General features: G+C 37.8%; 1 protein-coding gene across 29 annotated transcripts in view; it reads left to right on the top strand.

The window, feature by feature from the left end:
* Positions 1-17,133, top strand: part of ESRRG (estrogen related receptor gamma) — a 405,281-nt gene that overhangs the window by 172,805 nt on the left and 215,343 nt on the right. The window lies entirely within an intron of this gene.

Below are 17,133 nucleotides of genomic sequence, written 5' to 3'. Positions count from 1 at the left end.
GTATTAAACTCAATACTGCCCACACACCCCCAGCACCAAAATCACCCAATTCATGTTTAAAGTTAGTATTTAGTCAACAGTTTAAAACCTAAAACCAGCAAGCATTTCAAAATGTGCTGACTGCAGAATACCAGCCACCGTGCTGGGTTACCCTGGAAATTAACTTCTGTACCAGAGTAAACTCATGTTGCTTCAGCCATTTTACATCCACATACTTAATAATAAACAAAGAAGCTGACCATCTGTACCAGCAAGTGTTGCTGAAGGGAGGAAAGCTAATGAGAAATAATAAAATCTGAGCACGACCACAGCTCTGGAAGTTGCTCCACATGAGCAGATTCTTCCTCTTCTTCTGAACAGTCCCAACTTTCTGAGTGGATCAAGCTATTTGCCCCGACCTGTGTTGTCAGCTTCTCAGATGAACATAAAGTCAGTCACACCTTTCATCGTTGATGGTGTTTCCCACTTCAGGTGTTTCTAGATTTGTCTTTGAATATTAAACAGAATTACAAGTTCTCATGTTCATCTCCTAAGCACTTGTTTGGTTTTTGCTGGGCTCACTCAACTGCCTCTTCCTTGTGGCCACTGTGCGTGTTATTTCTCAGTCCCAGGAAAATGATGCTGGAGGGAAATGTTGGCTTGGGAGCTGGTCTTACTTTGAGACTTGATTTTATTACCTTAATATTTGTAAATGAAATTAGAATCTAACTCTGCACCTTTCTCATGCAAATCAATCTATTTCCAGTAATGAACATTTTAAGTTTTGCTTTGTTTTTAACATGTAGCTGTCATCTCTGGAAATCAGGATCAGAATTCAGGATGCTCAAATTAGGTGTTAGTGCATATAGATATTCTGTTAATGACTATTATTAGAATAAAGTAGACCAGTACTTTTCCTGGATCTGTTTCTTTTCTCTTTTTCTCTCTCACATGATTTTGTCCAAGTTTTACCTCTATTCTTTAATTTCATCCTTTAATTCATTTCAACCAAAGCCGTGGGGTCTTGAAGGGCTTTCTAAATAATTAGATCTTGTTACTTATTTGCAGTGTGTTCGAAACTGTATTACATTTTCTTTTGTTGTAGTCTTGTTTTATCACTGTTCTAAAATGGAACATTATTTGGGGTATTCTTACCCAAAGCATACTTTATGCTGTCCTGGCTGTACTTCGTCTGTCTTTCTAATTTGCATTTGGTATTGAAAGTTTTTCTTTTAGTGAATGAGTGTTGTATTATCTTTGAATGTTACTAGTTTTCTGGGTTTGGGTTTTTTTTTCCGGTTTCCAGTGGGAATGTCGTGATATACATCCTGTACATGCAAATCTAACTTGTGTCATTCAGTAGACCAAAATGCACCATGAGCAGAGCTTAATCCTGATTTCACTTTTTGTTTAAGAGAAGAAAGTAAAATTACTTCTGTAGAAACCAAGGCACTTCCTCAAGGGGGAGGTGGGGAATGGGGATTTAATATCACAATTGGGTCCTGGAATATTAATTTGATAAAACTGTATGATCTTACAGTGTCAGCTGTGGAGAGCATATGCTATTAGACGCTCATGTTTCAAATCAGGATTCATAGTTAATCATTCTAAGAAATAGACTTATCGCTTCATAAACTCTAGGAAAGACTGTTTTCTTTTCCAAACATTTAAATTACTCAGCCGTTTTATACATTAAAACCCAATTTAACTTACAGGGTATTTCAAAGAATTTTCAGATCTGTTTCTTTTAGGAACTGTACATAGACCGAGTCTTTAACTCTGTGTAGTTCATATTCTCAACAGCATCTATTAGATTTTTTTTCTAATAAAATAGAGTTTCAAGAATGTCGCTTACCGGACTAGCAAGTACAAATCCCAAACAGCCAGTAGCATTTTTAGGACACACAACATACCCCCTAAAATTACTGAACTGAAATCCCAATGTAGCTAATGAGCTTCAGAATATAGCTTAAAAACTCTTTATTTCCTTTCTCTAAGATGGTAATGGCCAGTTTAAAGTAAAGGTTTATTCTATCACCACTCTTCTGCCACATTATGCAGACTGCATGCAAAACATATTGAGAGAAAAATAAAAAAATCAAAATGTGCTGCAGGAGTTTAGGGAATGAGGTGTACCTACTACTGTATGGAAAAGCTTGTTTTAAGGACCATCGTCTTGGTTCTCAGGGCCAATTTAATACTTGAGCCAGACTAGCATATATTCATGGCATTCTCCTTCCAAAAATTGCCTTTCCTTAAAATGCATAAATCCATACTGTTTCTAAGAGCCTACAACAAATGTGATTTGACATAGTCCAGCTATGAAGTTGGTTGTTACTTGACCCATATGAAATCATGTTGTTTCCAAAAAATATACTGCCCACAGCTACCGAATAATCTTTTGGATTATTCAGCTGGGTGCTGATTTCTCAGCAGAAAGGTATAGATGAGTCAGATCACAGTGATCTAGGTCAGGAAATGAGTGGTGTGATTGTATACAATGCAGTAGGTCTTAAGAGTGTTGTAAGTACAAAGACCTAAAAGATGCTCATGATACTAGTGCTGTTACAGGTCTATTTACCAAAGGCACCCATCTCCTGAGCATAGCAACCTATTCCCACAGCATTAGTCACCTATTAGGAATTAATAGGATGGTGTTTGGTAAAGGTTACCTTACCAAATCAAGGCTTAGCTACCCATGGATAACAAGAAGCAGAAAAATAAGTTCATAAGGTGGAAAAAATCGTACTATAAAGGCCAAATAAGGGAGAGAATAAGATTTCAAAATCATAAACTGCTTTCTGAAGACTACTGTGGGCCCAGGACAAATTAAAGCAGTTTGCTTTAACAAAAAGAAATAAAAGGGAACTGGGGATTTTTCACCCCTCTCACTCCGTATCTTGCAGTAGAGCTGGAGCTGAGGTGAGAGCCTGGTGCTTCTCTTCATGAAGAGGCTCTATGAATGAAAGGTCGCAAAGATAGTAGGATTTAGTAAGTAAAGTCATACTTGTCAATAGCTTCTCTTGCTAGATATTTAAAGTTCAAGAGCTTGTTTGCTTTAATTAAGTGTTCTGAAGTGCTTTTAAAAGCATTGTTCCGTTTATATAAACAAATAGAGAAACTCACTGATAGTCTTCCCAGTCAGAGTGTGTTGCCCAGTATTTTGATATCCTTCCTTGGGTCTGAAAAAAACTTGTGCCAGCAACTTGTAATAGACGTGAATCTTTGTTAATGGAGTGTTTCATTAAATTACATTGTTTGATCATAGATGTTGTCTACATTAAAACACAGTTCCTCTGTTGCACAAACCCATCAAGAAATGGAGGGGAGTCAGTAGCTCAGAAACTTATTTATCCAGAACTTAAGTGTGACTTGAGGAAGAGTAAGATGGAGGCCTGATTTCCTCTTGAAATATTTGCAGTAGAGAATTAATACTTACATCTTTCCCATATTTGTCTTCTTCCTCCTCAGCTATGCTAACTCAGGAATCTCTTTAGGTGCTGAGAGTCAGGCAACCAAATTTAAACGTGTTCTCGAATTGTGGGAAAATCCTGTTCTCACATGTGTGACCACTCACAGAAAGAAAGAAAACTACCAACACTAATTGGCAGTGAAGCTGAGGATTGAGACAGTATTTACATGCTTGCCCACAATGTTCTCTACCAGTGGTGTTGTGCTTCCCTACCAGTTGTCCTCATGGTAACCGCTCTACTATCACACCATTGCTCTTCAGGTGCAATGTCCTTTAACCTAGTGGTGCTGTTGTGATACTGAAAGCCTAAGGATGTTGTAAAATCCTATATTGAAAGTTATCCTTTTACATATATGAAGAAATAAGCATTATTTGGAGGAATCACTGGCCATGCCTTATCCAATTAGCTCCAGGAGAAAAAGTAAAACGAACACTGTCAGGAACTACCCCGCAAAATGCCACGTAACGTGAGCAACAGGGATGTAGCTGGGTGCTATCTTAAACCTGAAATGGCATCCTTCACATGAAAAAAAAAAAAGGCATAATAATTTTGATGTGCATGTGCTTTCTTTTTGCCTACCTTATATACCGTCTCTGAGATTCAAGGGGTGTCTAAGCACGTTGATTTAGAGCTGATGCTAATTTAAGCTGCATTTAATAAAACGCAAGTTTGAGATATCTTACAAATTGGTGAATGTGGCATAGTTTGAAGATTGCTTTTGTCAAGTTTGATTAGCTCAAAGAGAAACCTTTTCCAAATATTGATTGTGAGATTAATCAGGCAATGTAAGACCTTGAATAATTCCTTATCACAGGAAAACAACATAATGTATTATCTCATTTGATGACTGGGAAAATGTGACTTCTGAGGGTTTAAAATTTGTGCTTTAGAGACTGGACCCAAGGAAAAACTTTCAGACTGTTCTTTTTTAAACTGATTTTTATATTTCACTTTCTATAATGTATTCCCATATTATAATACAAGCTGATAGTGCCAACACCATTACGTTGAAGGATATTCTCATTATTGACTCCATTTTCAATTAATTATAAGTTTGTCATGTTTTAATTAGTAGGATTCAACTTTGATATTCCAAATAGGTATTTTGTATTGCTTGCTTAGAAACTTTATGAAGAAAGTTGTTGAACTATTTCTCTGAATGAGTGTGAGGAAACAATATGTTCCTTATGCACGTTAAAAAGCATTTACCATATTTACTAACACTTGTAGAAAAGCTTTAGTAGCTCTATACTTTGGAACAAAGTTTTGAAATTTAGGCAAAAGTTTTCCTGTTCTTTTCTAACCTGCTCTCTCACAAACAGCTGTCTTCACTAAAAGGCTCATATAGGCATGTGTTATGTCCTTTAAAATACAAGACAGCAGAAGGAAGAGTAGCACTACTGTATTTTAGGCATACCCTAATTTTCACTGGGTGGTCTTTATTCCTCTTTAATAAATCCCTTCTTCCTTCTATAGCCTTTTTTTTTTTTTCCTCTAAAACCCAAGATGGTACTTTGTACTTCTACTTAATTGCCATGTCTTTTAAACCTTGGTATGTTCACGGCAAAGCTGTTCCACCTGTACCTTTCAGATTCGGTCCAATGCAGCTCTGCAGGGCATCTATCAGATTTTTTTTCTCCAGAGTACATTAGTAAACCCTGTTTGTTCCTCATATTTGCTAGTAGAAGTTTGATGCTTGTTTGTCTTTTATTTCCTTATACAACTTAACACCTTTCTCACTAGTAGAGATCAAATCCTTTGTAAGAATGCTTGTTCTTTTGCTTGTGTGCCTGTCAAATATACAAACAGGATGAATGTATTCTAGCTTGACAAGTCCTCCTTATTTCAGTAGCGTTATTATTTTGTTTTTCCCAATGTATCAATAATAATTGCATACCTGTAAGCACTGTAAGCACTCTGTGTCAGTAGATGGGCATCAAAATATGGGCAGGTACTGGTGTCACAGCTGCATAAATTGTAGTAGATTCTTACCACAGAAAACCAGGTTCCTTGCCAGAAAAGAAAATCTTTCATTAAATATGTTTTACATTGCTTCCTTAGTCAGTATTGAATTAAAACAGTAACCTACCAATTTGAATGGCAATGTCAACTGATATTACAGTTTGGTTAATAGCACATGAGCAGGATTTGAAAGGGGTTGGATCAGCATGTCCCTCACCAGGTAAAAACCCAAAGTCCTGGTAAATGCTGGGCTGCAATCTACACCCCGGGCCGTTTCACATGAGACCTGTTACTACCAAATAACATTGTAGCTGTGTAAGGGTATTCAGGTTTCGAGAGGATTTGGCTGCTCTTTCTCACTTAGCAGGTGGCTTTTCGTGTCCCATCACCTGTCCTAGTGCTCCTTCAGCCCCCTAACAGAGTTGTGACGAGAACTGTTGTGGTGGTTCTGAAAGCTGCTTTCTGCATGTGGCCATCACAGTTATCACACGTAGGCACCTTTGTTTAGCACATCCACGTGTATATTACTGTTGCAAATGTCTTCTGTTTGGGTGCGTTAATTTTGTATCTAACCTGTCTGTGGTGTTGACGTTCTGCAGCCTAATAAGAGAGTTAAAGACATGTAGAACCTGCTTGATCGCAAGATCAGGCTTTGTATGTCTGTATGATAGGGTATGAATTTCTTCATGCTCCTGTTTAGAGGAACATCTGTAACTCAGTTGTGGCTTTGCACTACTTGAAAGTAATTCAGTAATCTCATGCATGGCAATGAAAGTTTTATACTGCACCTCCCCATCACCCATCCTCATGCACATTTTCTGCATGTATCATTATCATCAGCATCTGTCTTTTGAGTGGTGATTTATTCATCTCTATGTCTCTGTCCCTTTATACAATAGTAGGTCTAAAATTACATCTGTCTAGAGAGAAAGGCATGATCTCAAAGATTTAATGCTGGTTTCAAAATTTTATTGCGAATAACATTGATTTAAATTAACCAGTAATTATTTAGAATGAAGTAGGAAAGAGTTAAAAAAACAAAACAAAACTAAAGAATAAGAAGTCCCTTTCCTAGGCAAACTGGACCCCTCCTTCCAACAGAGCTGTTGCAGAAGGCTTCAATGGTATGAATAAATGTATTTCTCTTAACACTTTTGTTGTTTAAAATGCTATTGTTTCATCTGAGGTGTGAGGAGATGTGCTAACCTTGTCAATGTGGGTGCAGTAGAGCAGAAATGATAACTGTATATACTTTTTTTTTTCTTTTAACAAAAATACAGAGTGAATGTGTGTGTGTGAAAGAGAGAGAGACAACTTATTTAAATCCTGAATACAGTCAGACCTCATATGCATTGTTAAAAAAAAAGCCCTAAAGAATTGCATATGGATTAGGGGGATGAATATTCTATTATTTCAGTCTGTTCTGCTGATCTTCTTATTGTGACTTTGCGCTTCAGAAATCTGCCAGGAATTTGGCTTTGCTGTACTAGGCAGTAATTTTAAATGTGTATCAAGCACTTGATAGTGTATGATTTGCGTGCTGTTGCATTCCCATTCCCTAAATTTTCCACCAATTTATTACTTTTTTCATACTGTTTTAATATTTCAGGATGATGAATATATACAGCATCATTAAAGGTAAATAAAAAATGCATGAAATTAAAAAATGGAATATTAGATGTTTCTTTGCTGTAATCCCTAGGTCCAATAGGAATGAAATGTCTCTGTTCTGTCAAGTAATCCCTAAACATGATTAGAGACCTTGTAGTTTCCACACAGCCCACATAATATTTGTATGATATAAGCCTATTTATGTAAGGTTTGAGTAAAAGTTGTTATTAGAAGACCTATAAACCTATTTTACAATTCAAAAAGATATGCTTCCCTCTTAATCTCTCTACTTTTATTATTTTGCTGGAGATGACAATACGTCCTTAATTCACTTTTCAGAATTCTGTTACATCTTTTAGGTACTTATATCGTGCATCAACGATCCCAACGAAATGTATTTCTAAGACAGAGGACTGAGTTCAACAGTTCATCTACTTATGTAGCTTGTCCTTAAATCCGCATTGGAAAGGATGTGCACCTCTTTCAAGGCCTCTTTTTTGACGTCCGGCTTTAATATGAACCGGGGGTCAGGAGATGTAGAGATTGTTTTTCTGATTTTTGGGGAGGGGGAGATGGAAAGAGAAAGAGGGGATTAATTTTGTCTGTTTAAATTGTGCGATAATGCATTATCAGTGATGTAGGTGCTTCTGGCAGCATCACAGAAAGTTTGAGAACTCAGCTTTTAATTTGACCAGCCAACAGCTGAGTTTCAAGGAGAAAAAGCCAGAAAGAAGAAAAATAGAGAAAAATTTTGAATGACAAAAGAATAAGACAGGACAGACAATAGCTGTCTCCAGCTGTTTCTTGTGACACAGTTGTGTTGGGGATGCAAGAACCCAGCGCTTCCCATTCCCTGCCTCAGCTTCTTGCCTGGGCAGCAGAGATGCTCGTAGTCCCATTTGGTACGTTGTTAGGCTGAATTAATTAATGTTCAGAGATATTCAAGTTCCATGGTAACACAAGGAAGATCAATAAATAAATAAGAACTGTAACTTATACACTTCTATGCTTTGAGTAGGCATTCACTAAGAAAATGTTTTCAAATTATAGCAGAGACCAGCTGAGGCAATTCTCTATTTCCCATAAGGAAATTCGATATTATATTAACCTTGGGCTATCTGCTTTAAAAGACCCTATGGAAATACACCTGTATTTCTTCCACAGTGCACTGAAATTTTACTTTTATTTCATTTTCTGCAGTTAGGGTGGCATTTGAGCAACAGCTCTATTCTTGTGTTCACGAACTGAGAGAAGGAAAACTGCTCACTGCTGAGCCCAGGGATCCTCTTCCAGGAAAACTGAGATCAATAACTGTTATCAAGTCTTCATTTATAGGCAGTGTTAAATGACCACATAGTCCTGATGTTCATCAATTAATAGGGTGAGCTTAAAACCAGGCAGTCTGCCTCCCCACCCCCAGCCCACCGTAGTCAGAACTTTTGATCTTTGCTATCATTTTAAACAGTCACTTTCAGTTATTACAATTTCTTTTAAACTAGATATTGTATTACATCGGTGCCAGTAAGTTAAAGGTAAGCAATGTTTTCCCTTGCCAACCTCCTCCTTCCTGCTAACAATGGAAGGTAGGAATGAGATGATGATGCGTGAGGCTCATTTTATGAGCCAAAGCAGGGAATTAGAATTATTATTGCAATTATTTTGTGTTTTGGTGCTCAGTAAGGAGGCACGTGCACAGCCCAACCAGAGCAGAACAAACCCTGAAAACAGAAAATAAAAGCCTCACACACAGAGGCATTCTCAGATGCTTTGGTTGCCTCAGTTTAAGTGGAAAAGACGGATTTGGAAAAGAGAGAGTTTAATTTAAGAAAATAATGTTATGCTTTCGATCCTTAAAATGAATGAATTATTTGCATACTTAGCAGTATAATGTCTATGAATAATGCTGGTACTTAAGATAGAAAAAATGATATTGTGAATGTGCTATGTTTGCCTCTTATGATGTTTTTACCAGTTTGGCATTTATGGGAAGCAATATCATTGTTGCAAAGTTTCCAAATTGCTTTTTACACAAATCCGCAGAAATTAAATCTCCTCCTTGTTATGAAAATGAAGTGATGTCTTGAGACTCTGGTATATTAGCACAAATCTGTGGAGACAATAAGCCCAGTTCTGCATGCAGTTATTGTATGTCCACTTTTAATAGCTCCAAGAGGCTATTTTAGATATACGCTACCGCAGGACAAAGTAAATAAGCGTATGCTCGAGTATAGCATGTGAGCAGTAGCAATGATGTCTCATAGGACTTCTTGTGCTTAAAGTTAAGCCCACGCCTGACCGCTTCGGTGGTGAAGAATGTAGCCCACGATGTGGGGTAGTGTGCAATTCAGGAATAATGGCAAATTATGCAAATTTTGAGCCCTCAGAGAGAACATCACAAATCAATTTCAAGCTCAAAGAAAATAACGTGAATACAAATTGGTGTAGGCTGTAGGAAGATTTCAGGAGATGGTGTACCATGTGGTGCATCACAGATTGGGCCAATTGTGGAGGTCTTCAGAAAAATCCCGCAGGTGTTATTCTGGTTTCTGTTCAGAATAACTACAGGAAAGGCCAGGTGTTTTGTCTGAAAGGTGGAAAAATATAGTGGTATAGGGTGTACTACCACAAAGAAAAAAAATGGCATTTAGCAGAAACATATTTTGAAGAGCAGTAATGCTGAGCTTTGAACAAAGATTCTAGGTGAGAACTGTGCCTGGCTGGGGAGCATTTTGCCGGGTCCTCCCCAAAACCCTGCTCGGCCATAGCTGCCAACAAAGGCGGCAGTGGCTCGGGGGGCAACATGTGCGTGTCTAAGGGACTTTTGCCTCATTAGTAAGAAGCAATGTAACATCCCAGCCCCTTTCTCCACCCCCTTGGACCACACAGCTCAATAGATATCAAAAGGGAACAGACACAACACAGATTGAGCAAGAGACCGGTTCATGGCCAGTCCGGGTGACTGGCATCGCTTCCAGGCAAGTCACCATTTAGCAAGGCATGATGCAGAGTTATTTTAACTCAGAACCTTAATGGGTCTTCATAGCTGAATTTAAACTACATAAAAGTGCTGTATATGATGCATTTAAATTCACTGACAGAATTAAGACAAGACTGAAGGAAGTGCATGATTGATTGATTTTTTTTTTTTTTTTTTTTTTTTTTTTTTGCAAATACAAATGAACCTAATAGATGGAGGAAAACAAGACGGATCAAATTTTAAGACGTGGGAGCTGATTTACCTACATCAGATGTTTAATGGGATGCTTAATTTGATTGCTTTTCCAAAAACTACTCACAATAGTCAAGCCACTGACTAAATGTCTGCATAATCAAGGTCTCTGTGTGCATCTACATCTTGATTTCCATGTACAAATAACTAACAATTAATGCTGCTGATTGACTACAGGGAAAAGTTTGAGGTTCAAAATGGCAACTTCAGAGTTCTGTGGGTCTTTTAGCATTATTTCACTATGTTTTCAGAGGTGAGTATAGACAAATTTATGCAAGTCTATGCAAATGAAAGCTTTTCAACTCAAGTTGCAGAAGGTTCTTCAAGGCTATAGCTAGAAAACATCTCTTTTCAGCAAGGTTAGATGCTTTTAGTTGTGAAAGTTAGGCTCTTTATATAAAACCCCAACATATTATCTGACTTCTCTATAGATTAAAGGTCCCATTAGGTGGGTTTATATTTCCATATGAAAACCAAAAACAAACAAACCCAAACAAATAAACATGAAACAGGAAAGAAGTTTGAATGGAAGGACAAGAACAGTTGTATTTATTTTGTAGCAATCACAAGGCACTGTGTACTTTCTTCTTTCTCAGACTGAACACATCTCTGAGAGGAAAGTCAGCAGCCACTATTGGCACTTTTAAAAATCGGTTTCATTAATATATATAAAGAATGCTATAGTATTGGACCAAGATTCTTAAAAATGCTGGTGCTTCCCCCTTATTTTCACTGTAGTATTTCTACACTAGTGAATTATCAATTACTTTAAGTCTTTTTCTTTTCAATGGCACAGCTACAACAACTAAAATTAAGGGTGTTATGCTCTCAGTCCCTTGCATCACTCATTCTACTGTGGGCACACTTTTGCTTTTTTCTTGTAGTAACCTTTACAATGCAACCGATAAACATTATTCCTGTTTTAATGGCTCCCAAATAATGTCATATTTAAATGAAATGCAGTCTGCCTCAGCAGGGTTCTTTGAATTTATGAGCATTTTTGTCCCATATCCTACAATAATGTGACAAATATTATTTGCATTTTTACTGTTTTCTTGAATACTTTTAAACGCCCATTTTTAGGAGACTTCAGATTGCTTTTGAACATATTTGAATGCATTTTTAGCTATCACCAAGTCTAAAATAGGAACCCTTTTTTCCGCTTATCTTTGTTAAACACCTTTAAAAATCAGTGGTATTTCTTTTTTCTTATAAACCTTTCTTCCTTTAATGAATGCCAGAAATGCTGCACAGTTTATTCTAGTATAGGCTTCTTTTCTTGGTGATAATGGGCATTAAATGGTCTGGTAACATCTGTGCCATACACAGACATTTACCTACCTGAATGTTGTAAATAGAAACTTGAAAATTGTAACCTAGAGCGTCTGATCTTTAATCAATTAATATTAGACCTTTTAGGCAACTTTTAGAAAATGTTATCCAGAATAAGGTCTTAGAAATGGATCATTCTGTACAAATGGTCATGCTTGCTGTAAACTTGTGATCTAAAGAGTAGGGCCAGGCATGGCCGTGACCAATTAATTATATTTTCTTAGCAAACATTCACTTTGCAAATTTTAAAACCACTGGGTTTTTTTCTTGGGGGTTTTTATGGTGTTTGGGGTGTGGGGGGGTTCTTGTTTGCATTTTTTTTTTTTTTAATAAATTCTTATTTTAGAAGAAAATTTACCGTTTGGCAACTTTAACCCAAAGGTAGACTAGAAGCTTAGTCTTGCTGTTCTTGGGGGCAAATGTTCCAGTGATTCCACAGCATTCTTCATTTTGCCTGGGTTAAGATTTCTGTTTTCTTTTAATGAGTAGTATTTGTTTTGTTTTGTGTGTGTGGTGATGCGTTTTGTGCTTTTTCATTTGCTTGGGGTTTGTTTTGTTTTTTAAAGAATGAACATTGTCTGATCCTTTTAAGACAATGTTTCCTGTGTTAAATAAAAAATAAATTAAAGTAATTCTTGTATCTCTATGCAATTAGACTGAGACCTCTTTGATATTCACAGAAGTCAGTGGGAAGATCTCTTTTTGTTGGTATGCTGCAAAAAAAAACCCTTCTGTGTATGTTTTTGTGGTCAAAAAACCCAGACAAACACCCTGTACAGAATTTTGCAAGTGAAAGGAAATAATTAAAAATAAGATTGCTGTCACTCACCGGTCTCCATTTGAGCACCATGCTAGGCGCCGGCTAAAATTAGACCTCTTTAATGGACTAACGAGGGCAGGTAGGAGTAGAAACAAGAAAAAGATGACAAAAGTAAATATGCTTGTAAATGAGGAAACTACGTGTTTGCTTTTGTGGCCTTTGATCAAGCTCAGGAGTTTATTTCACAGGCCGTTGTGGGATGCCTGGTACGGGAACAGCCGCCTGGTGAAATTGGAAAGCGGTCTGTAGCACGCCGGCTGCCGCCGTTCCTGCCGCTCTGATAAGATTGTAAGAGTTGCCAATATCAGTATTCAGCCTTGTCGTATGTCAGGGCGTTCTTATGTGAACTGAACTGTCTGTGTGCGCTCCCTCCCGCTCTCTTCCCGCTCTCCTTCGCACCTCTCGTCCTCGCACTGAAGTCAGGGGAGAGGAAAAAAAAGATTTGAGGATTGCCCAATTTGTTCTGACATAAAGAGATGTTTAGCTCTGTGAAAGGTGGTGGAGGCAGAGTGCCTGACTGACATTTCAACAGGCAGTCTGCTGGGATTGCTCACTTCATGTCCCTTCATATTCCTGCTGTGTCCTGCCCGAGTGCTCTCATCTAATCTTCACAGTGAGAGCACCAAGAGTCCCCTGGGCTTTGATGCTCAGCACCTTGTTAGACGGGGTGTACGGTGCCACAGCTCCTGCTGTTGTGCTTGCTTTTGCTCTAATGTTTCAGGCTTGTTTCAAGTCCTGTTTTGTTTTGTTTTTTATTTTTTTTAAAGGGATTTGCTAAAATAACTGTGTATCTCCTAATTGCCTTGGTCTTCTCTTGTCAGTGCTAGATTTGGGTAACACCAGGTAGAAACACACAGAGGGAAAGAAAATAAAAGATCCCAGTAAGTCAAAGCTTTAAGCAGCATTCTGTGCTTTTGTTTTTAAATGAAGATGCATTGACCTGCTTTGGCTGGTTTAGGAAACAGATGAGAGAAAATACTCATTGAACAACCAACAGGAGGTATAACACGTTGATAATAAAGCTAAGACAGTGTCTGATCAGGAATGCTGAACTCCCTACCAGGTGCTGCATGGAAGTTCAGCGGCTGAGGGTTTGTTTGCTTTTACAATTCTGAACACGTTGTGATGCATTCTGGCATGCCACATCCTGTTACATCACGTCAGGTCAGTCTGTGATGCCGAACAACGCTAAGAACATGACTTAATGAGAGCTAATGCTCACCTCTTATTGCAGGAGCATTATCCATGTGTCTTGTTAGCCACAGTTCCTATCTAGATTCAGTCTTCCTAAAGCAGGGGTTATATTACAGATATATGTACTGTATTTTTAACAGATATATGTTAGTTTTCATTAGCCTTCTCAAAATATGTTATTTAAAGGATGGGGTTTAATCCCTATTAAGCCATTAAAAATAGTCCATATACTGCACTCCCAGTCCTCCTTTACGTATTTTTAAAGGCACTTCTCCTCAAATGTATTATTATTGGTGACACAAAGCAGAATTGTATAATCCTCTCTGCTTCATGCAGATCTGTGGTCTCTATACTATTATCTCAGAAACATATCGCCATGGATTCTGTAACGTATGGTTGCCACTGTTAAAATTTCCCCTCAGTTTCAAATTTTGAATAAATACCTCCTAATATACATCTCATCCTGAGCTAGAGTCATGTGTCTCACCAGGTAAGAGATTTCTAATGTAAGCTTATATTCTCAGACAAACTTTTCAAACTTGGGTGCCTAAAGCTGAACTCTCCTCCCTCCAAAAATGCAAGGACAGCTACACAAAACCACTGATTGTGAACAGCTGTGTGGTTTCCTTCAGCCAGTGGGTTATCCAGTCACATGTTATATTTTCTAGGGATCAGCAAGGAGTTCTTTTCCTGCAATAGTCTGAACAGGTGGATATTAAAGCAAACTTATCTTTATTTCCATAGCATCTATAGCACAGAAGAGCTAAACTCATATTAGTGTACTCTCACAATTGGAGGTTGTCGTAGAAAGGCTGTAGGGGTTTCACCATGGGCCGGGCTATTCAGAAGACAAAATCCAGTTCTCAGAAACAGAAATAACCAGGGAATTAACTTGTAAGCTTTTTGCGTAGGTAAGGGCCGGATGACATCAGACAGCTTTAAAAAGTGGTTCAGTGAATCTTGGACACTCATGAAAAGACTTGCACATACATAAGGATCAGATCTCTCTACCTGTTATCCAGCATGACTAATAACTGGGCCCATGCTGTAGCAGATATAATTGATGCCTGGGTCATATTTATGTAAGAGCTGCTGTCATGCTTCATTCCTGTTTCAATGTGTCTGTCTTCATTTTGCCTGTGAGTTGGAGTCAGCACACCAATCATTAGCATCCCTTAAAATACATACAAAGGAATCACGATGTCTGACGTTTTCACTGGGAGAATGTTTTGGGTATACTCTGGCACACGAAGCCTGATTCTGTCAACTATTGAGGTGATAGTTGGTGTATATACTGTGCAAATTTGTAGCAGAAAGGACTTTTTTTTGGAGGAGGCTCTTGTAGGTGAAGGGGGCATCTCATCATGGGGCATTTGGAAAAGAGGAAAACAAGAAGCTAGTGCCAGTCATGCCCATCTTAATTGCTCAGGTGTCTCAAACTACTGCAGACATTTCACTACAGAGAAGTGCATTGGCAAAACGTCTCTGTACTTCAGGCTGTGGTCCAGCAGTCTGTGATAGATGTCTAATTTAAACATGTGAATAATCCCAGAGATGCTTGAGGACAAGTCCTGTAGTGCTACACACATTAAGTGATTTACTGGATTAAATGCTAAGCAAAAACTGTTTCTTCCCCAGCAAGTAGGTGGCCAATGCATGCGGGATGTTCGGAGGTACACACAGGCAAAGGTGTGTTTGTGTGCATGTGCTTATAGGCTTTCTCTCTTCCTGTTTCCTTTTGTGTGCACACAAATTATTATATAATATTTCACTTTTATAAATAATTTAATTGTTTTCTAAAACATGTACTTGTCTGTGCAAGGGTAAGAATACAAGGCTATACAGTTAACTCAGGTTGATTGTTTCCAAACAGCTGGATATAGAAGTTACCATTAATTTAACAGAAGTTGCACTAATTTAAAAATTGACTTAAAAGACAGTAAATGACTCCATGACTCATTTAATCAATATAACAATTGACTTAAAGTACAGTAAGTGACTCATTATATTAAGCTATAGAAAGACACCCAATAAAAAGAAGAGAAAAAAAAATCTGTCAGGAAGTTGTAGCTTAGTATCCTGATTCATTTTTGTTCAGATAAAAATTACCTGATTATCAAAAGTGAATGTAAGGACATCTACCTGAGTATTACAAAATAGGCAACAAAAGCACCACCATAAAGCAGGGAGCCAAGTGTCACTGAAGCATTTCTCTTATTTATTCATTTATTTATTTATTGTATCAATAAATAAAGTTTACAATAATGCTTTAGTTGAGAGATGTTTAGTTGCATACCTGGGTACTATTAATTTACTAATATTGAGTAACTCTTCTTTGTGTCCCTAGATTTGTTGAACATAATGTCTATATGTTAAACAGTTTTCTATGGTATTTAAAAATTGACATTTCAAAGAGTGTAATAGCATAATGAAATGTAAACTGAAAACAGGAATGAGTTAATTAGACTAATGATCCCTTGACTCCTTTATTAGCCAGCTCTTTAGAAATTGGGATTAGCTTTGTTTTCTCTGCTGAATAAAGACAGGAAGGATGATGTTGATTCTAGTAAATGACAGCACCAGAAGAAATGAGTATTTTCCTGTTTGTTATAGGTTTCATCATTTAAGATAAAAACTTAGCCTTCCTGCATGCATACCTGATTTTATTACACCTTGACTTTAGCTCACATTGGAAGAGAGAAATCAGGAGAATAGCCGAAGAATGCCTACTAATTTCATAACATGATTTTAGAGGTAATCCACTCTATATAATTTCTGGATGTGAAACTTTAAGATTCTTCGTGCGAACCTGGAGGAGACTGGGTTTGAATTTAAACAAAGTCTTCAGAAAAGGCAAGCTTGACAACTTTTTAATCTAGGTTTTGAACACTTCTCTCTGTAAGAGAGTGATTTACATGTTTCTCTTGCATTTAAGGATTAGCAAGAAGTGCAAGAAATTATGTCTGTAGTGGTTCAAACCATGCATGCACAGAGCAACATATCTTTTTAACGACAAATAGGAGGATTTGTAAGTCAGCAGCTGTTAGGGAAACAACATCATTAAAACTTCCAGCAATTCCAGACCTTGCTCTCAGGAGTTGCTCAGGCCAAGCAAAACCTTAGGTAAAGTGCTGAATTATAGACAAGAAAAAGAAAACTAGAATTCAAATTGGTATGAATTAGCGATGATTCACTAAGGTAATTTCTGCCCTCGGTTACCCTCATGTGACAGCATTGCGGTGCGTGGAGCAGAGAGGGGGCAGAGTGGGAGCCGCTGACAGATGGCTTTTAAGTTCGGATTCTTTTTGCTAGATTTTTATCCTGCAAAGTAATGAGCTCCTCAGCTTCTCCCAAAACCTACAGGTAGATAGGACACCCAGCGCCGTGCACAATCAGCTCTTTAACAAATGCCTGAAGAATACAAAATCTATCACACAAATGAGGCAATAGAGAGGAGGTGGCAGCAGCTGAGTTATGAAGCTTTTTACTCACAAGCTGGGTTTGTTTGCTGTCCCACACACCCCTGCTCAGTG

Source organism: Columba livia, chromosome 3 (genome assembly GCF_036013475.1).
Source record: "Columba livia isolate bColLiv1 breed racing homer chromosome 3, bColLiv1.pat.W.v2, whole genome shotgun sequence".
NCBI lineage: Eukaryota > Metazoa > Chordata > Aves > Columbiformes > Columbidae > Columba > Columba livia.
The sequence above is the reverse complement of the archived record's forward strand: the minus strand, read 5'-3'. Positions and strand labels throughout refer to the sequence as shown.